General features: G+C 35.6%; 1 long non-coding RNA gene across 1 annotated transcript in view; it reads right to left on the bottom strand.

The window, feature by feature from the left end:
- Nucleotides 1–21386, bottom strand: part of LOC112640994 (uncharacterized) — a 44528-nt gene extending 23142 nt beyond the window's left edge. The window contains exon 1 of the long non-coding RNA XR_003124394.3: nt 21266–21386. This is a non-coding gene — a long non-coding RNA (uncharacterized LOC112640994). The remainder of the gene's footprint in view (nt 1–21265) is intronic.
- Nucleotides 21387–23229: the final 1843 nt, after the last annotated feature.

The raw sequence follows: 23229 nt of genomic DNA, 5'->3' as shown, positions 1-23229 counted from the left end.
ATAAGTTAAAAAAAGATCTTATCAATACCGTTTTTTAAAGAAACAACTGGGTGACTCAATGTTATGAACACCGTATAAAGGTCTTCTGAAGGGCTCATTTGATTAACAATTAATAGCATGTCCATCGTACAAAGATACAGACACACACACACACACACACACAAAACAAAGATACAGCCACTTAATTTGTTCAGTAAGAACCTGAAAATCTAATAAGCAAATAATGTCTATCTTCTCCAGGTAGCAATCTATGCACTTCATGAAGACATTATGGCAATTAATAAATCAATCCACACTAGGGAATTAATGTGTATAGAGCTAAATGATAAAAGTATCTAAGCATAATCATATCTACTAAAATATGTTGTAGTGAGGTTCTGATAACCTTAGTTCCACTCCTTGATAAATAATTTGTGGTTGTTTTGTGTGTTTGCTTATTAATATAACATAGATTTCTCCCAGCCTTTCATTATTCAAATTCTACAGGAATTTTTCACTGTGTCATGTTATTTTTTTTCTCTGAGTTTCTATGCCAGTATGTCATTTTTTTCTGTATTTCTTTTTTATTTTTTTTCCTATTTGTAGAAAATTCTGCATCTATCCATTTAGGATTGCTTAAAGTGAACTTTAAGTTTAATGATTATCATCTATATTGAAGGTTGTTTCCTTTCCAAATGGTTTTGAAATTGCCAGATGCTAGTTCTTATCACTGATAAATAGCTTCACTTTTCATGGACTGAACCTCTGCCTAATAATAAAGGTAATGATGAGGAAGATAATGGCTGCCATTTATTTAGAGTCTACAAACCCTAAGAACTATACTTGGTACTTTATAAGAATTATCTCATTTAAGTCTCACAGAAAACATATAAAATAGTTATTTTCAGTTTACATTTAAGTAAACTGACAGAAGAAATTTGCTTGCATAGGGTCATAAAACAAATTTCAATGTCCATTGCTTTTCTCCTAAGCTGTATTATCTTCTCACACTATTCTGTGGGTCTTTCAGTCATCTTTCTTTGTATTTTGCCTAGTGCTGTAGCAATGGCAAGACTGATGAGAATGCTTCTTTAAGAGAAAAATATACTTATTTTTTGGTATCTGAGCTGAAAAATATTACCCTTATGTTATTTTTAAGTCTGAACTCATGATCCTGAGATCAAGACTTGAGCTGAGATCAAGAGTCAGACACTTAACTGATGGAGCCACCCAGGTATCTCTAAATATTGCCCTTATTAAGCAGAAACATGCCCCAAAAGGCATTTCTTGGATAAGGCCATTAAACACCTTCCTATCAACTTTAAGTTTTCTGTCATACTCAGTACAACGCAAAATTAACTGTACTCTTCGGTGGGCCTACAGAAGTGTTACATGAGTAAGAATAAAGCTAGTCAAAGTTACAATCTGGCCTCAAAGAAGGAGGTGGCAACTCAGCTCTCTTTTAGTCAATTGTCTGTTTTTTACAGGATTTTCTTTGGTGAGGGAGGTATAGAATCTCTAAGCAAAGTGAGATGAGTTACAGAACTATGCTTCTAACATCATTAAACGGGGTTGAAGGAAGTCTCAAGCTATTAACTAGGGTTATGAAGATCAAGGTCTAATCTGTTGTGGAAAGAGGCAGGAAAAATTATGCCAGGATAAGTCAGTTTCCAACCAAGAGAATGGGGTAGGCCCCAATGCCACAAAGTAAAATGAGCCTCACTTAGAAAACTAAACAGAGTTGATGGTGAAGGCTAAAGCTCGGTAGATAAAAGAAAACCAATAACTCACACTCCATGAAACTAGTAACAGGTTTAGAGCCATGAGACTAATTTCAGGGTGTGGGGACATCTGGTGGTCAGCAGTTGGGTGTCTGCCTTTGGCTCAGGGTGTGATCCCGGGATCCAGGATCAAGCCTGCATCTGGCTTCTTGCAGGGAGCCTGATTCTGCCTCTGCCTATGTCTCTGCTTCTCTTCCTCTCTCTGTGTCTCTCATGGATAAATAAATAAATAATCTTAAAAAAAAATATTTTCAGGGTGGGAATGACTCCTGACAGTCTTGGTTTTGGGAAACTCAAGATTCCTGGTGGGATTTAAACATAGACCAAAGACTTTCAGTAGGAATTATAGATTTGCCTTTCACTAGCTGTGTGATCATAAGGAACTTACTTACTCTATGATTTTATTACCTTCAATTGTAAAATACCAATAATTTTAGTACTTGTCTTAGGAGTTTCTTATGATAATTATGATATATAAAGTGTTTCTATTGGCTAGGGCAGTGCCAAAAATAAAAGAGGAATGGCACTTTCCTAGTTTATAATTGGGCCAAATAATTTCTAGCAACCCTTGAACCCCAAAAAGCTCTGTAGAAGTTATAGCACTTGGAGGCACTCCTGAAATGAAAGTGAGCTAAGAACTAGCAATTCTTTTTCTAGTCCCCTATTCCCACAATTACCATCCCAGTTTGAGTCCAACATTACCATCTGTCAACTGGATATATTTACATACATAACGTGCCTTGAATGATTTTATTATCTTCACCCTCATACAAGTATATTTCTTTTCACTTGTCAAATATCATTTATAGGGATGGATCACCATATGCATTCAAGTTCAAAATCTCCATTTCCTTTACATCCATGTCTAATTCATTTCCAAATCCATTCTACATCTGTAATATTTATCACATCTATTCTCTTTTATTCATTTAACAGTTGACTTCCTAATTACCATCTCAGTTGTCTGTTATACTCTGTTACTTATTTGATCTCTTTTTCTCTAAATAACTTCCCTATAATCAATCTTGTCTGTCATCTTAATCCTATAAAAACACATGTAGTTCAAGCATTATTCCTCCCTAAGCATTATCAATGATTCTTCATTTCCTATAGAATAAAGTATATAAATTTGCTGGCATTAATGGTTTTTCTTAAGTTGGTCTCAGTATATAGTTTATTTTTATCTTATTCATATTATTCTCTTTTCTATATTTTATTTCCAGGAAAACTATTCTATTTATTTCTGAGCACATTTTGTCTTGGTTATTCATCTCTGACTTTGCTTATCATATTCCTTCCATCTATTAATGCCAAATATCCATCAGATATTTTTACTTCTTGAAGATCCAAATGAAATCATTATATTTCTCACTTGTTAATGGTCCTGTTTAACTTTGAATGGTATATTCACCTGAAATATAAGCTCTTTGAGGAGAGTTCCTGAGTCTTTTATACTTTATAAAGTATACCCTTTATTGAACAAAATGGTGCTTAATAAATGTTGAATTAATAAATGTATAAACAAATATGCTAATTCAGGGTATGAAAAGTAAAACTATAAAAATACCTTATGAAAAAATTGCTAATTTTGAGAGGTGTTTCAAGCCTGGTTTTCAAGGTACAGCTTCATGTTGTTTTAGTCATTTGCTTGGGTATATTCCTTATCACATGAGTTATTCTCTACATGAAGGAATAGTTTTAAATAATTATGTAAGAACACATATTGTTTTATTTTCTTATCAGATAAAAATCTTTCCCTTTCTTGATACCCACACACTAATGAAAACTCTGAGAAAACTCAAACTTAGACCTTCAGCAATTTTATAGGAAATTCAAAACTTGTCAGGAAAAAAAAATGCAGTTCCCTGTGGCTAAGTTATATATATATATATATATATATATATATATATATATATATCAGTATTTTTTATCTGGATACTTCGAGTGTTTTTGTTTAGAAACACTGAAGATGTTGTGAATGTAGGGATGAGTAGGAAGGAAGTATGTTGAATTAGCATATGCATGGTAACATCTGCTGAAGAGAGCACTGAGGATGCTCAGAATATCTTAGCCTTACAAGGATGTAAGGAAAGGAAAGGAAATGAAAAAAAAAAAAAAAACAAAAAAAACCCAGAGATATGGGAGGAGTAGAAAAGCAAGCCTTGAATCATCTATAGCTCTTTGTATCAAGTCCTATGTTGTTCCTGAATAGCTCTCTACAGAGCTTACTTTACTACTTGAACTCAAAAAATGGCAAATAATAACAATAATAATTGTATTACCATAATTTGTTACTATATAGTTGGTATTTGAGGTATAATCAACTGGAACCCCCAAATTAGCAAGGAGGCTCTCTGCAAATTTTTATCTAAACACTTCAATATTTAAACAATCTAAATTATGTAATAAAAGTAATCATTCCCAACCATTACCACCACCACTTATCCCAAAGAGAAGAAAGTAATTCCTTCTAAATTCACACAATATGAAGTTTTTAGACATGGTACAGTTAGGGAGGAAAGAAGGAAGGAAGGAAGGAAGGAAGGAAGGAAGGAAGGAAGGAAGGAAGGAAGGAAAGAAGGAAGGAAGGAAAAAAACAAAGAAAAGAAAAGAAAGAAAGAAAGAAAGAAAGAAAGAAAGAAAGAAAGAAAGAAAGAAAGAAAGAAAGAAAGAAAGAAAGAAAGAAAGAAAGAAAGAAAGAAAGAGAAAGAAAGAAAGAAAGAAAGAAAGAAAGAAAGAAAGAAAGAAAGAAAGAAAGAAAGAAGGAAAGAAAGAAGGAAAGGGAGGGAGGGAGAGAGGGAAGGAAGGTGTTCATTCTGCTACTTTTGAGATGTTAAAGAAAAAATGAGTGATAATTTGTGAAATTAAATAATGTACTACTGAGAAGTACTCTTTCACAACCTCATTTATTTATATAACCATTATTTACTGAACATTTGCAATCTATAAGACATTGGACATTAAGCAAGACAAGCAAGCTTCATATTCTCATAGAGCTTACAGTGAAGTGGGGAAAAGTGGAAGGAAAAAGATACTTATGGATTGTGATAAATATCTTGAAGCAAATCAGAAATGTTAACCAGAGAGTAACCATGATGGTTGAAAAGCCATGGTAGGGAAAAAAAAAAAAAAGTGCCATGGCAGTAGTATAGAAAGAATGGTCTGAGAAGGCAAGGAGGTAATTTGGGACCTAAGTTTAGGAACAAGCCAGCCATGTCAAGAGGAAAAGTAGAGGGAGATACAATACAAAGAGAACAAGAAATGAAAGACCTTGAAAAAGGAAATATTTTGGCACATGCAACATGAAAGGAGGCCAAAGTGGCTGCCACCTGGGGACCAAGGGGGGAGAATGACATGAGTTAGGGTCGGAGAGGTGGAAGGAGGCAGTATGTGCAAGATCCCAAGGTCAAGCAGTTGAGTTTATTTTTCCTGACTTTAGTGAGAAGCCATGGAACTGCTTTAAGGAAGTTAGTGAAAATTATAACCACTCTGGTTGCTAGGAGAGAGTAGACTGGAGGTAGAAAATAGACATGCAAACATAGGTTTTGGCAGTAACCCCACAGCAAGATGATAAGGGTTTAGGATTGAAACTAAGGATGGAGAAAGTGCATATAGATTTAAGATATATTACAGAGCTAAAAGTGATAGTAATTGCTGATGGATTATATACTGGGGAGGGGGTAAAGCAAGGCAGATACCAAGCACAGGTTTCTGCTTAGGTTTTCAGCTGAAATAATTGTGTATGTGATGGTTCCATTTTATGAAATAGAAAAGACTAAGAGACTAATTTTTATAGTCTTTATAAATATGTGAATTTTAATACCTGTGAACCAATGGGACTCTAAGTAAGAAAATTGAGCTTTTGGTTCTACAAGACTCAAGCTTAGAAGAGAGCTATGGACAAGATATAGATTTGGAATTTTTTCAGAGAGCGACTACCATTTAGTTATAGAGTAGAAGAGTAATGTTTGCTAAAAGCATTCAGAATAGCTAGTGAGATAAAACAAACAAAAAATTAGGAAACGATGGAATTATGGATTCCAAAAGAGAAGGGCACTGGGAGAAGCATGTGGTCCACTGTGTCAAAAGTTGCCAAAAAGTAGCATAAGGTAAAAAAGTGATATTTCCATCAGATTGTAATTTAATTTTATTAGCCAGTACAATTGGAATATGTTATAATTTAAAACATATGCAAAATGATGGAATACTGCTCTTCCTATTCATTCATTCACTTGATCAATAAATAATAGGTATTACAAGCTGTGTTAGGCACTATTAGAAATACTTTCTTTTGTCCTTTCAATTTTCTTATTGCAGGCTAAACTTTATATCTGTAATCTGACACTAATCTTTTTCTGAATAATCTAATTTTGATTTATATAGTAACCTTCAGGCCAATAACTTTCTAGATCCCAATTCTATTGAAATTTCCTTTTGTAATGATAGAGTCATCCCAGCCCCCTTCCCTTTCCCAAAAGAGTAGCATTTCATAAACTTCTATTTCTCCTACCATTGATAAGGGCATGAAACCACAATCAGACTGGAACAGACTTAGGAAAATAGAATCATTAAGTTAAGGCATAAAGAAAGTCCAGCTGTTTTTTTTCTTTTCCAAACCCAAATAATGCAAAATTGCTCCTTTGAAACAAGAAAAAAGTAGGTGATTACAGGAGGCAAAAATAAGCAAACAAACAAAACAAAGTAGTGATTTAATTAAATGTGTTATTCTAATTTCTCTTTTCACAGCTTGCATTTTTTAATCATTTATTTATGGAGATTAGGAGACTGGCCTCAAGCCATTGCAGAAATACAATGACTATAGGTAGAATCTACTCTGGTGGCATTGAGCCAAGCATCTCATATTATGAGTTTTGGCACAAGGTGTTACTTCGAGAGGGCAGACTTGTTTCTCTGTATATCAGGCCAATCTGCACTACATTCTTTCTAAAGCATGGTCTTTATTAGGGCTTGGCCTTTTACATCATACATGGTCCACGTATTGGCACAGCTTGCCAAGGGTTTTACTAAATGCATTTTCTACATGTTACTTTCAGGCATGGTGTTTATTAGTGACATAATTATCCACCAAGACCAAATTATATAAATTGGAAAATTTTAAATTCTGTGTTTTATGCATTATTAAAAGAAAAAAAAATCTTTTGGCTGCCAGATTGTGAAAATGTTATGTACATGACATAATGGTCTCCAGCTCAAAATACTTACTGTAGAGATCTTAACATAAAGTCTAGAGTTTTACTTTCATGATAATATTCATCACTTAACTGGGTGTGAAAAATTATATAAAAGCATTCTCACCTGGAGGTCACAGTATGAACTGAAGGGGATACAGAGGATGCTAATAGAAGTGGGAAAACTCATGATGCAATGTCCAGATGTACCAGTAAGAACAAATAAGGCCTTTAAATATTTTTGCCATTGCTGTTATGATTTTATAATATTACTGTTATTGTTTAAATCGGGGCTGCTTTTGGAAATTAGCTTGATTTTAATTACCATTCTGGAGAATATAAGGCCGTTTATTTAAAGTGACACAACTAAGTTTGAAGTTTTCTCTCCCACCTCTTCCCCTTGATGTTCATTATCTGGACAAATAACATTATGTAGCACTAATATGAAATAAAAAGGACAGGTGGAAGCTATGGTTGTGTTTTGTTCTTTTTTTCCCCCCAAGAGCACTTTGGACTTGCACTTGTTAGCAAATTGCAGCCTGTTATGTTCGCTTTCTGAAATAGAAATTGGAAACAGAGATAAAATGAGTAGCAACAAAACACATAATGCTGCCACTGCCATCTCCACCAAGAAGTTAACTCCAGTTCCATCATCTATTGACTTCATTCAAAGAGAAAGACTGAAATCCCACCCTGTTCTATGGTAAGGATCTTATTCAATGGTTTAAGAAAAGAGCTAAAGAGATTTTTAAATTTCTTATGTCTTTTAAAAATAATTCTTTAAAATGGATTATTTTGTGTGCTACTTGTTTTATAACTTATAGGCACTACTGTATGTTTCTGGATAGCAGTTTAGATGACCATCTTAAAAACAATGGACTAGAACAGTACTTCTTAAGTTTTAACGTGCATAAGAACCACTTGTAGACTGTTAAAATGAAGAGTCTGATTCAGTTGGCCTAGGGTAGAGCCTGAGACTCTGGATTTCTAACAAGTCCTGAAGGGATAGGGTGCTGCTGGTCCATACAGCATATTTTGGGTAGCAAAGAATTAAAAGACTCTAGAGAGATCACCTTCCTTTAGAAGCAAGGCATAAGCATAGTGTATACATTGAAAGGAAGATTTGAAATTTTATTATTAATTATTATTATTTATGTTTCAAAGTAATGGAAGATTTTTTGTGATGAGTTAGAGAGTTTAGAGTTCAGAGAGTTAGCTAATTCATCTGAGTTCGTTTAGAAAGTTTATTGAAAAGTCTGGGCTTCAGAATATGATACTTTTAGTTTACTAATATGGTATTTTTTTCATTGTAGAAATTTTATGTTTTACATTTAAGCACAAATTTGTGATTGTCCGTAGAATTTAGTTATATATTTCTTAGAGTAGGGAAGCATTTGGCTATTTCTGGGCCTAAATTCTTTAATTTGTGGTGTCTCTCTTAGCCAATAGAGTTCCCTTTGTCACGTTTGTATTTTAGGGCTTCCCAAATAATTGATTTGATTACATAATAAGAAGATAGAGACTTGAGGGTGACCACTGATGGTTTTAGCATATCTAACTCCTTTGGCAGGTTAGAAGCAAAAGAGATAAATCAGTGGTTTTTCATAAGAGATGGAGTGGTAGTAGTCATAGTGAGTATCGGAATCATGTAGGAAACTCTTACATATTTCTCCCTCTCCCACTCATATTCTCCTGGTGGACGCATGGATATTTTAATTTGCAAATATTAGAATCTCCTGGTGGACGCATGGATATTTTAATTTGAAAAACTAATTCTGATTTGCCACCTCCACCTTCACAATTAAGAAATGCTGAAATGCATTAATATTTTGAGCATTTTGAATTTTAAAGTCAAAGTGATAGATAAAAATGTTTAGTTAAATAACACTAAGGGTTTGTGTTAGAAATTTTCTCACAGACCAAATCGCTGAAGAGAATAACATGGCAGCATATTCTGTTGCATTGGCCAGTGGTCCTGAACTCTGGTCATAACCCTGGAATAACTTAGAGGAATTTTGAAAAAAAAAAAACCCAAGGCATGAGCCCCACCCCAGACCAATTAAATCAGAATCTGTAGGCATGAAGTCTGGCATCTCTATTTGTTAAGAAGCCCAGATCATTTTTATGGGCCAAAGACCCAAAAAGCCTTTGTCTGTGAAATAATCTAGAATAACTGATTTTTGTATTACCAAAATACCGAGTTTCAGAGTAGTAAATCATAGGAACTTTTATTCTTCTCATGGAATTCTTCAAGACTTATTTCTTCCTGATTGTATATAAGATCCTGTGGACTATAAACAAATGCATCATCATAAATGTTGCCTTTTCTGGGAATAATCAGTGATTGTAATATCAAGGGAGGTGTATTCAGTCATCTCAGTAGATTTCTCAAGGTATATAGAGCTGACTGAACTCAATTTAATGAATTAGTGCTAATGGCATTCGAGAGCTTAGTATACTATTAGGTCCTTTCACTTAAGAACATGCTTTGTTGTTTGTTTTGTTTCCAATCCAATTATATGTTTTTTTTTTTAACTTACATAGGAAATAAATCTCTTGACAACAGAGAAGAAACAATTTCCAGATTACCTCACACTCCTATCTTGCCTGATTTTTTGAATGAAAGTTTAAATGATTTTTTGATAAATCAGGTATAATTTACATGAAATAAAATTCATCCTTTTTAGTGTACAGTACTGAGAGACAATTCTCCAAGGGTTCTCATATTTCTGTATTTCTTTCAAGCAGAGACACTGACTGTCCTTTCTTCTGGGCTATCTTTCAAGCATGTTTGCATAGCAAGCAGCCTTGGAAGACTGAGCTCTTTCCCCTCGAAAAATGATAAGGGATTATATGAGTCATCAAGTAAAGTTTCTTGAGACTATCTGGGCAGATTCATAATGTCATCCCCTCAGCAGTCAAGGAAAAAATGTTATTTCAGTTTCCCACCAACAAATTGAGTCCAAACCCTCTATTGGACTGCTTGGGGATTAGTATGTGCCTCCTCTGGGCATTCTATTTGATTCTTTATATTGGCTGAGCTACAGGTCAGTCCCAACAACGGGCTGTGTTGGAAGCTGTCCAGGAAGCTGTGGCACACTCCGTACATTTGGGGCTCCACTCCCCTAATGACCCTTTTGAATTGCAAGTCTCTGTGACTAATGACTCTGCCAATTATAGGCTTCTGTTAAAGAAAGGCAACTTCCACTCAAGAGAGTTGTTTTAGGGTTTGGACTTATCGCCTCCTTGATACAGCTACCACCCTTCCTGAAAAGCAACTATTAGCTTGCTACTGGGCTCTTGTCAAAACTGAACTCGTGACCCATGGAACTCTTGTGACACTCCTGCCTGATATTTCCATTTGAGTACATATCAGCTTGGACTCAACTAACAAGGTGGGGAGGCCCAGCTGGCTTTGCATTGTAAATGGTATATTTAAAACACAGCTGGCCTCAGAGGCATCTTGGCTTTATAAGAATAAGTGATAGCTATTCCTCTGTGAGAAACTTTATATGCCATTCCTCCATGTGAAGAAAAGCCATTGGTCCAAGGGGCTTTCAATTCTCAGAGGCCCCCTAAAAGTCTGGGCAGGGTTCACTGGTGGTTGGGCTAGGCCAAAACTTGATGTTGTCCCTTGGGCTGCTGTAGCCATTCAGCTTCAGTGTCAGCTATGCAGAATCAATAATGGATGTGGTCACACCACTTTGTGGATGGAATTCAAAGCCACTGTCACAGCTCTAGCCACTATTTCCTTTAATGAACTTTGCTACATTTTTATTGACTTGTTGCTAATGATGTAGCTGTTATAGAAAACTCCAAACTCACAAATGGAACATACCGTTTTTCTGCAGTTCTGTGAACTACAGAAATAAATCACTGCTACAGGTCAAACTGTATGGGTCTCTCACATCCATGGTAAAATTCCATTCTCCAGTGAGACTGAGTAGAATTAAATCCTGCATATCCCAATTGTCATCATTGCTACCCAGATCTGTCATGCTACAGGTATGGCTACATATCCATCATTGTAGACTGGAGTAAAGTAAAGGTTGTGTTTCTGACATGGAAACTACCAGTGCATGTCAGAAATTGTGACTCTTCATAAAGTTGACCTGTGTTCTTATGGTGAGAGCCACCACATCTCAGGGGGCATGGCCTTCACTCATTCCTGACAAATGGGTTAAGTCAGACCTTTCACTTTTTTATGGGCTACCAGTGATGCCTTACTGATGTCTTTAGTTTTTCAGGTCACTGTGTTGCTCATCCAGTCCAATCAGCCAACTCTGGCCGCACTACTGTGGTCCTTGATCCTAATCTGTATCATGCTTGCAGCTCTCTGAATCAGCTGTAGTCTGATTATCCACTCAACAAAGCTGATGGACTTGCAAGCTCTGCATCATCCACAAGTATCTGGTAAGTTTAAGCATTGAAAGAGCTTCTTCAAAAATTAACTTAGAAATATTTCTGACTGGGATGCCTGGGTGGCTCAGCGATTGAGAGCCTGCTTTCTGTTCAGGATGTGGTCTTGGGGTCCTGGGATGGAGTCCTACATTGGGCTCCCCTCAAGGAGCCCACTTCTTCCCCTGCCTGTGTCTCTGCCTCTCTCTGTGTCTCTTATGAATGGAAGAATAAAATCTTTTCTTTTTTTTTATGGTGAAAAAATTTATATTTAGATTTATAGCCGGCTGGACTCTGTTTAGATGATCCCAATTTTGTTGGCAACATCCAAAGCATCATAGTCAGGAGCCAGTCAAACATATGCTTTCTTCTCTCCATCATGCCTGATCAAGGTGTTGACCTTGACCACATCAATGTCATAGAGCTTCTTCACAGCCTGTTTGATCTGGTGCTTATTGGCCTTGACATCCACGATGAACACAAGTGTGTTGTTGTCTTCTATTTTCTTCATGGCTGACTCAGTAGTTAGGGGGAACTTGATGATGGCATAGTGATCAAGCTTGTTTCTCCTGGGGGTGCTCTTTCGAGGATATTTGGGCTGCCTTCGGAGATGCAGGGTCTTGGGTCGTCGGAATGTAGGTGACATGGATCTTCTTTTTTTGTGTGATTGTGAACACCTTTCAGCACCGCTTTCTTAGCTTTCAAAGCCTTTGCTTTGGTTTAGGCTTTGGGAGGGGCAGGGGCTTCCTTCTTAGCCTTCAGCGCCATCTCAGTGAAAGGTGGATGAATAAAATCTTAAAAAAATAAAAAGAAATATTTCTGACTCAACTTTCCTTACCTCTTCCTTACAAAAATAGCTTAGTCACTGAATGTGGTAATCTTCAGAAAGGGATCATCTTCCTAGGTCACTTCCTAGGTAATACAATGAAAAGGATGAGGACAGAGATAGATTCTGAAAATTTGATATTTTGTCCTAACCATTCCTGGGCATAATTCTTCTTTATTTTCACTGATAGAAATATTATACAAGCCTATTTGGTACACTTTCTGCGTATCATCCTGGCCAAAAGAAGGTATAGATATTTCAAATGCTTTTGGTTCAGATTCTGCTACATGACATAGGCCGAATGGAGTTGGTCGTAGCTTCTGTCAGGCAAAATAATCCGAATGGTGAACAGAATGGGAACTCAAGAGAAATATCACTAGAAGCCAAGAAAACGTAGAAATGAGAAATGTATGTTGTTGGCAATTCTCCACTGGTGTCCATTTTTCTACACGTCTTGCAAGCAGAGAGATGGCTGTCCTTTGCTCTGCACGATCTTTTCAAGGTTGTTTGTACATGCACATATATTTAAATTCTGTTTGATAACCTCAAAATCTGGGATATAGCTGAGTCTGATCTAGATGATGCATTGAGTTCTGATAGTATATTTTTTTTCTTTCTTTTTCATGTGCCATGTATTTTTTTTTATCCAAAACTAGACATAACACACAGGACAGTAGAGGCTAAGATAAGTTGTAGTTATGTCTGCAAATGAGCATGCCTCTTCTGCTTTGTCTCTATTGTGGGCAGACTGAGTCCATCTAGTTAGGAAATGAGCTAGATTTTATTTTGTTGCTGTTGTTATTCCTATTATTAGCTTCAGCCTACTATAGGTATCAAATCCTTTTGGATTCCTTGTATTTGGATTGGAGGTCAAGTTGCCAGAGCATTTTACTCAATGTTTCTGTTCTATGATCAACGTTAGACTGTCTCATATGGCGTGTATCTCAGAGAGAGCTCCAAGTTCTTCCAACTCCTCTAGCAGTAGACTACATTTACTTGTTCTTCATGCTTGCTAGCCTAGTGGGGGTTTTCAGAGGGTTTTCTTGGCTGTTCTGATTCAGAGTTTGTCTTAGTCAAGCCCTGTGTTTTTATATCCCTGTGAAGAGGTCTTCTCAGTGATTCTGTTCTTCCTCCCCATGGCAGCCAAACTCTGTCCTGTATCTTTAATAGGTCTTAGGTGGAAGAAAGTTTTCTTTTTTTTAAAATTTATTTATTTATTATTTATTCATGAGAGAGAGAGTGAGAGAGAGACAGAGAGAGACAGGCAGAGAGAGAAGCAGGCTCCATGCCGGAAGCCCGAAGCAGGACTCGATCCTGGGACTCCAGGATCACGCCCTGGGCCAAAGGCAGGCACGAAACCACTGAGCCACCCAGGGATCCCTGGAAGAAAGTTTTCTATGGCTACTCTCCCACTGGTGAGACCATCTCTAATGGTCTGGACCCAAATTCATTTCCTGCCTTTCCACCAGTGTAGAGGGCTCTTTCCTGTCCTCTTCTCCTGGTCTCAATGCTTTTTAACCTGTGCAGACCCAAAGAGGGTTTGTTGCCCTTCCCTCAATGGCACAAAACCTTGGCTTCATAGGGGAAATAGAAGAAAATGATCCAGTCTTGGGGTCTCTCCTCTCCTGCACAGACTCTGTTCCCCTTTCCAAGGCTTTCACCACCAATGGAAGCTGTCTCTGTTACCCGCTAGCTCCCATCCTTTCTTGTGAATATATGTCTAGGTCTATGGAGAAGGGTCTGTGGCTGGTTGCCAACTCTCCTTCTGTCTACAGTTGCAAGGAATTCTATATTTTCATGGTAGCTCATACTCCGACATTAACAATTGATCAAATATTTTACATGAAATCATTACCTCCTTTTATGATGGTCCCATTTTCCTCCTATGCTATTTATTTACCCCAGACAAGCCAATCTCCATGCCCCATCTCCTTGAAGGAGCCTGTCTTTTCTTAGATTTGACTAGTTGGTTGTCTTGCATCTTCAACTCTCTGATGGGTCTATAAAGCTTATGATTTTATAGATTGTTTAGCTTTTTCTTGTTGTGAGGGTGGCAGGAATGTTCTTTCTAGCTTTCTACATCCCATGCAGAAGTAAGAACTTAAATGGATTTTTGGTAATATCTTAATTCTTCTGGCCTTATGAACCTATGGATCTTTATTTAAAGACTAACTTTAGCCTTTTGTTATCTGACTCAGTACTGTCACAGAGAGAATTTATTATCAATCAAGGTCCTATGCTATATTTTATTTCCTCCTAAGTTTTAAATGAATTGTGGTATTTCACTACAGAAAAAAAGACACCTAAGACAATTGTGGTTTATAGTTTCTAAAAATAAAACAACTTCTGAACTTCACAAAATTAATAAATAAAAGATTCATTACTTATGCTTCAACAGGGTTCTACTTATGGCATGGTTGATAGAGCACTATACTTATGTCACTGCTCTCTCATTTATTATGTGATGATCTTATAAACTTGGGCAAGTTATTTTTCTGAGCCTACATTTATTTATTTGTAAAAAGGGCAAAGTATAATATGCTTCTTTTCCACATTGGGTGTCTAAGAGATGTCAATGATATAAGTATGCAGAAGTGCTAATCTCAGGAGAAGCACACAATATCATTTTTTACCAGACATACATTAAGAATAGTTTTACAATTGCAAAAGACATGGATGGAGCTAAAGAGTATAATGCTAAGTGAAATAAGTCAGAGAAGGATAAATACCATACAATTTCACTCACATGTGGAATTTAAGAAACAAAATAACTGAGCAAAGGGGGAAAAAAGAGAGAGAGAAAGATATATAAGCAAAGACACTCTTCACCATATCTCCATAACCATCTCAACTGATAGTTCCCAAGAGTAGGGGAGTGATGGATGGGTGAAATAGGTGACAGGGATTAGACAATGCACTTGTCCTGATGAGCACTGGATGACTAGGATTAAAATAAAAACTTATATATATATTTTTTAAAGAATAATTCCCCCAGAATATGATCTTAGAAGAATCTCTTAGCATTTCTCCATCTCAATTTTTTTATTGGTAAAACATGATTTCTGTAACATATTCTTTTACAGCAAATCTCACAAAACAAAATGATAAGAATCAAAGACATAGTATCTGTAAAAGGGTCTTGTGCACTATAATAAGGTTTAAATGAAAAGTGTTCTTGCAATAATTCAAATGTAAGATTCTCTTTACTTTTAAAAACTGTTTACCAATTATGATGGAAATATTAAACCTCTAGAATTTATTTGAAATAATGTTAGATTTGTAAAAATAATTGTGTTTGCTACTTTCTTACAAACTAGAAAGATAAATGGAATCATATTTAGTTTTCATATCAAATAAAGTCATATAAGATACAAGATCATTTTCTAGGTGAAAATAATTCACAGAAAAATATATAATTATTGTTTAGATATATATTTTGTCTTCCTCTACCAAATAAATACATAAAAACTCTGCATATTATTGATATATTTGACAAAACAAAATAACAAAAACCAATTGTTAATTAACTTAGCAACACAACAGCAAATACCTAGTTCGACTAAATGCAATAAATATGACACTACCAAAAGATCATCAAAGGGATTAACTAGAAATAGTAGGCACAAGGTTAAGTTTGCTGGATTTAGCAAATAAAAGGACAGAAAATTGTCTTAAATTTAAATTTCAAGTAAATAACAAACATGTTTGTTTTTTTTTTAAGATTTATTTACCTATGTGAGAGAGAAAGAGAGGGAGAGAGAGTGCATGTGAGCAGGGTGATGGGCAGAGGGAGAAGGAGAGAAAGAATGCAAACAGATGCCCTTCTGAGCCTGGAGCCTGCTGCTGTGCTCAATCCCAGAACCCTAAGATCATGACCTGAGATGAAGGAAATCAAGAGTCAGTTGTTCAACTGACTGAGCCACCCAGGCACTCCCAAAATACTGGTTTTAATATAAGTATGCCTCCAAATATTGCATGGGGCATGCTTGTACTAAAAAAATCATTTGTGGTTTATCCAAAATTTCAGTTTAATATAGAATCTTGTACTTTATCTGGCAACTCTACATTCAATTAATGTTTTCTTTTTCCTATAGTCATTTGAATTGTCCTCAGTTCTAATTTTAAAAAAACCTTAGATGGCTCCTCATTCTTTATTTCATGCAAAAGAAATAGGAGAAATCTAAGTGAATCTCCTTAGGCAGCTGGTGAAATCCATAACCACCACGGCCCTATTAAGTATGCCTACCTTTCTGGGATGCCCTAAAACTGAAGCCAAGTTGAGGTGATGGGATCAATGGGTGGTTATAAGTTCATAAAAATTTTAATCTAGAGTAACATTCCCCATGAGGCTCTTCAAGCCTTATAACTATCTACTCCTCCTAGTAGAAATAGAATTTCTCCTTCCAAATTTATTGCTGCTTAAGCCCACACTTTAAAGGGGCTGCCCAATGCCTGACATTTCTCTATAGTCAATAACACAAAGGATCAAGGTCATAAGCACATGTTTCTTTTATTCCATAGTGAATCTCTAATTCAGTGGCTCTCAAATTTAGCTATATCTGAATCACCCAGAGGGCTTGAAAAACACATTGCTGGGCCACATCCCTAGAATTTCTGATTCAGTAGGTCTGAGGAAAGACCCAAAGCTCTCTGATGATACTGATATTGCTGGTCTGGGGACATTCTGAGAATAACTGCTCTAAATTAGAATTCTTAAAGGAAAGAATATTATAGTTGATTAACTGGAGTATGCTATTCATTTGGCACCTCTAAAAATCTGTAGTAAAGAAGGGTTACAGAGATAAATTATATTCATAATATTGACCACATGGCATTTCAGTCTTTAAATGCTTTCTGAATCATTAAAGAGAGATTGTACTACATGAAATCTACAGCTTAGGTTTTTTTTTGTTCTAATTTTTTGAAAATTGATTGATAATGCATGTTGGTGTGCATATGGTATCTCTCACGTCTAAACATGCCAAAGAATAGAGACATGCTATATGCTATATTTTAAAATTAATTTTAAGTACAGATTCTCAGAACCCTTAAAATTATATTTAAATGTGGTCCATTAGCATTTCTAAAAATATACAAGAATAAGAAACAAAATCTTCCTAAATACCTAGATTCTTTGTACTTATGGAAGCATTGCAGGGAGGGAAAGTAGGGTGAGGTACAACATTCATTGAGTAAAATTATAAGCAATTCAGTTTTTGTTATTTCTCTAAATAACATACTTCCTCCAAGGCATTGAAGATATTTTAATAACTTTAACTTCACTGTCTCTCTGAAGTGGCTAATCAGCAAGCACTTCCAAGTGTAATTTAATGAAATGCAAAAAAGTGGTTAAAGAATTTATTAAGCTTAGTAGTTTAAAGTCTTCCCAAAGCCCCATGTTGGACCAGCTGGCTCAAAAGTAAGGCTAGCACATAAATTTTATCACATATATATCTGTTTTTTGAAATTAGAATATAAAAATACCAGAACTCAAAAAATTTTAGTCTCTGAGTGTCACTTGCAACTCCAACTGATAGAATGGATGGCAGCAGGGAATTAAGTGTAGAGATTATTTTTAAAGAGCATGACAAAATGAGATCCCCTGTGAGCGCTTAGAGTTTGCACTGTCTCTTGAGACGCTGTTACTATACTCCTCAGCACATTATCCAATGATACACTGATTGATGTATAGGAAATTACATCAAGAAGGCTAGCATGTTTTGGAAAAAGCCTGCAGATAAAAATCAGTCCTCCAATCTCAAATCAAAATGAAGAAATAAAAATAAAGAGTAATACCCAAACTTCTAAATAAGACTTTGAACTCTGTGGAATCCTAAGCAAATTCATCCTCATCCTTTATTAAGTATGTTTGATATTACATAAAGTGATAGCAGGTATTTTAAAATTTGCTATTAATACTTAATAATAAATAATTAAGTTTCTTTATTTTTATTTTTTAGAAATTTTTTCCACCTTTTTTGCATATTTTTTTTATTGGAGTTTGATTTGCCAACATATAGTATAACACCCAGTGCTCATCCTGTCATGAGAGACACACAGAGAGAGGCAGGGACATAGGCAGAAGGAAAAGCATGTTCCCTACGGGGAGCCCAAAGTGACTTGATCCTAGGACCCCAGGATCACGAACTGAGCCAAAGGCAGACGCTCAACCACTGAGCCACCCAGGTGTCCCTTTAATTAAGCTTCTACTATTCTTATTCTAGGTCTAATTCTAGGCAGTTGACATATCTAACCTCACTTTATTCTTATGAAAAAACTTACGGAAAAAGTACTGTTATTATGCCCAGTTTACAGATGAAAAAAACAGAGAAAGTGAAGTTATCATTTGCCCATTTACCCCCAGCTTGTAAGGGGTCTTGACTAGCAGTATGACTATAAGTCCCTCTTGAAGATTTTAGCTATTGAGCTCGTTCAGATATAGTATTTAACATGATCATTATGCTATCCATATGAATACATACAGTAATCTCCATTTGATAGACAAGGAGGTGGGTTTTGAAGTTATTATATAATCTTGCTGTTCCCTGGGATTCAAACAGATTTGGATCTAACTTCAGTGTTGCAGTTTGACTCAGCAAATTAATTATTTTTTCCAGTTTCAGGACCCTTACCATAACATACTGATTAAATGTAAGTACTTATTAGGGCAGTTTTGAGCATGAGAAATACTGTATATTTAAGTAACTGATTTCAGTCAGTAACATTTAAACAGTTCTCAATAGTTAGTAATATAAATTTATCAAGTTCCTCTATAATAATTTGTCTAAATTGGAAGATGTGATTTGGATATCTAATGCTCATAAGTATTTCTGCTATACCATTTAGGTCTGAAACATACACTTTTGATAAATCCAAATATGGATTTATCAAAAAAAAAACCTCACTGTGATTAATACATGTAGACATTGGGTAGGGGGGAAGCAGATGCCTATTTTGTATGCTCAAATTAAGACTGTTGCAAGCAGCCTGGCCAAATTGTTTTAAAGGATATTGCCGTGTAACTTTAATACATATGGCTTTAGGCAATAATTAAAAGATCAATTTCACAGTTGGCAATTAGGAGGCAAAGAGTACATGGTTAATTTCTGCAAATATTTGGTATACTCTTGAGTCTAGAAAGCCAGAGTTGCAAACAAGCTATTCTGTAAACATTACTTTTTTAATTTAAATAAATCAAGGCAAAGTTTTTAAGTGTGTGTAATGTAGAGACACTGTTGGTCATATATCTGAATATATAACCATCCTTGTCCAGCCCTTATAAATGCCTGTTTATTTTGTAATCATTTTAAGAAGTGCAGAACAACTATAGCATATTCCTTCTATAGCCACAGTTCATCTACACACCTCGCCAATTGGTTAATTCAACTCCATCTTAAAGGTTAACCAAAGAGACACCCAAGAAACATCTAGTAGTTCATTTCTTCTCTTAGGATGTCAAAACAGTGACAAGAGAAGCCCTCAGAGCCCCTTCTACTGTCAATCACTACCACTTCCAAAGGCCCACCTAAATTAGAGATTTTTTTCTTATTATTATTAGTGTGTAGTTTTAGTGAGAAAAAAAGAGCTGACAGTTGAGCTTGCTTTCAACATTGTTCTAGAATAATTTGTATTTCGAGGACAAATCATATCTGCACATATGGTTGTCTACCTCATAGAAATTCTATGTTGGGATTTGGGGCTGTGGTATGGAGTAATATTAACTTGTAAGAATTGTCTTTGGTGTATGTATTTCCTTTGGTGAATTCATTTCCTTTGTGGGGCAATGATGATGACTTTAAGGGTACTGAAGTATTCCAACTCTTCTGGGACAAATACCATCTAAATGTCAATCTGTTGAGGTCTTGCTAAAAGCTGTACCAAAAAAAAAAAAAAAAAGAATATCAGGAATTTGTCTTGGATTGCATCCAAAAAGGGGTAGGCTACCTTAGACATAAGGGTATGTTATTGTCACATAATCACATGTGTTATAGAGTAAGGGCAAAACTATTACACGACATTCAATATTATTATGTTGGGAACAACAGAAATAGAAGCTTCTCACGGGGATGATAGCTATTTTGTCATTAACTCTCACTTCGTTACCTTAGGTGTTCATATTAGGCAATTAAAAGTCCTTATTTTGTGTTCCTGACATGAGGGTGCCTTGGAACCAAAAGGCAATGTAACCTAATACATGAAGTCTGAACAAACATAAGCACACTTTTCTTGAGATATATATCATAAATATTTATTCCCTTTTTAAAAGAATAACAGTTAAATTACTAAAAGGTTACAAATATTAAATGTTAATTTTATATTGACACTCTCAAAATTTTATTTATATTCCATTACCTCTGTGTGTGTTGTGATCACCCAGTTTGACCAATATACTTCTTTTAATCTATCTTGTATTTTATCTTATAGTCAAGGGTTCAGTGCTTTAACAGTTTTTTGTTGTTGTTGTTGTTGTTTTACATTTAAGAAACAATTATTTTACATATTTAAATTTAGAGAATTATTCTAGTAATTGTTTGTTACAAACTTGAAGTAATTATTACCGGATTGTACCTTCATATTTTCCTTGAATGTAGAAACTAACCTTGGTCTTCATGCTTATCTCATTACATGCAAGTTAGTCAAAATGAGGTGCCATGGATGGAATAAGAAAGAATTCATGAGTCCCAAGTGACTGACATTTAGTTAAGCATCTTTAAAATTTTTTTTCTTCAAATTTCTTTCTTAATGTATAAAATAAGTTGCTTTCTCTCATAGTGGGCTTGGTGGAAGAGATAAAACAAGTTCACATCCTAGGCATGGCCAAATAAACATGTCACCTTGCTGAAATTTAAAGGCTGCCACCTATGGGTTGGCAAAAAGTATTTAGACTCTTCAGAAGTAGGGATCTTGACCTTTCCTTGTTAGAGGGCCTGCAAGGTCAATGGCACCAAACCCATCAGTCAAGGGAAGTTGGAATACCTGTAATACCATAGACTTGCTCTCTCCAATGAAATGTGAACAGAAGTGAAGTATGTCTCCCCCAGGTACAAGCTTCAAGAGCCAGTGGGTGATTTGCTATGTTCCCTTCCACTTACCACGACAATTGTGGCAGTCTGTGTTGAGGAGCATCTGCAATCTGGGGTCCCTTGAATGACTACCCTGAACATAGCCTTCCTACTGAACTGTTCTGCTCATGTAGCCCAACTGGAAAATCTATTCTTTTAGAACACTGAGTTTTTGAAGTCATTTGTTACTATGGCAGCATAATGTAGCCTATTCTAATGGATGCACAAGCCACCCTCTATTAGGAAGAGTTGACTTAGATCTCAATTGATTTTCCGGGCACCTCTGAAGCTCAATGTATATCACAAAGTTTGGGGGTTTGGGGGGAAACTTGGCCCTGGAGAAACTATATAGTTGGTGATGACCTGACCAACTGAAACTGATAGGGAGCAATTTCACACTTAAATAATTTCATTTCAAAACAACATAATTTTTAGTAATGTCCTAAATATAGTTTAGCAATTCAGCAACTTCTACAAATTACTGGTGAGAGAATTCTTTAGAAAATGAATTCTGAATATTCCTATGTGTCCTACACAGAAAAAGTTTACTTAATAAAATTTATATAAGGATTTTAAGAAGAGATTTACATTGGTTTCACATAGGAAGCAAAAAAAAAAAAAGTTGGTTAACTATCTTATTTCTGTGGTTTTCAAGACTGAGGAGCAAAGGTTGCAGTTAAGAATATTAAGTTAAGAATATTAAGATCATATAACCAGAGTGATGCTTTGATTCAGAAAAGAAAGAAAACATGTTTTCTAGTGTTTTGGCACAGTTTAGTCCATTCACTGAGACTATGAAACACAGTGCACTCCCTCAATCTCAATTTCTTCTTCTATGAAAGGGGTAATGGTACTCACTATAAGAAGGCTATAAGAGTTCATTGCCATTATTATTGTTGTTGGCTGGGAGGCAGGTATAAGGGAATATATATCATTCACTGCTTTAATATATGGGAGTTCAATGCTTAGTGATTTAGATATTTTTCCTCCTATCTTTCTGTCAAATACTATCCACTGAAGTTTTGAATTTTTAGCTTATATGGTTGTTAAAAATTGTAGTTGAAGATAAACAATTCTATATAATCCAAATCCAATTCCTAGTATCTGATGAAATAGTGTGTTTGGGGAAGCTGTGTCTGTGGATGATGCTTTAAAAAAGCATTTGGACCTGAACCCCAATAACTTAACCCAGATTTCCTTTGGGCATAAGTCAAGTGGAGATTTATCCTTCCATCAGGTAGCTCTCTTATCTTCCTCTCTCTTCTTTCCTGACCATCTGACATTCCAGATTTATATTTCTTCCTGAAGAAACAGGGGAATGGTTTACTGTGCCTGCTTTCTCACTAAGGCTGGGAGCAATTGTGAAAAGAGGAGATCTTCCTGCCAAGTTGTTTTATTCCATTTTGAATCCATATCCCCAACTGGATACTAAGCATTTTTAAGTGCTGGGGAAAAAGTGGTTTACTCAGGCTGCTCTCTATGTTAATGAATCCTTGAGTCAAAATTTTATGGCTGACAACAAACATTTCCTGGGTGTTTGTATGGAATACAAAATAGAAGGGAACTAAACATTTTTGAGAGCCTACTATGTATTGAGTGCTGGTCTAACACTTTCGGTTTTGAGCCTTATGACTCAATGAGTTAGGCTTTATTACCCCAATTTTTCAAATGAGGAAACTGTGGTTCAGAGAGGTAGAGGTAATTAACTAAATTTGCATAACTAATGCTTTTCAGAACTGAGAGTTGAACTTTAGGTCTCTCTTGTGCTCAAACTCGCTGATCTTACTACAGAACCATACTGTCTTCTTTAAGGAAGTTATAATTTAAATAAGTTAAGCAACTTATTCTATCTCTAGGTACCTCAGTTTCCTCCTTTGGAACATGATGGTAATGATAAGTCATAAGATTGGGAAGAAGAAATGGGGAAACGTTCCAGAGTTACTAATATAATGAAAATGCACCTGGAATATTCAGAAAGATAAGAATAAAGCCAT

The sequence above is a fragment of the Canis lupus genome, chromosome 6 (genome assembly GCF_003254725.2).
Source record: "Canis lupus dingo isolate Sandy chromosome 6, ASM325472v2, whole genome shotgun sequence".
NCBI classification, from domain to species: domain Eukaryota; kingdom Metazoa; phylum Chordata; class Mammalia; order Carnivora; family Canidae; genus Canis; species Canis lupus.
Note: the sequence above shows the minus strand (reverse complement) of the source record. Positions and strands in the feature narration are given on the sequence as shown.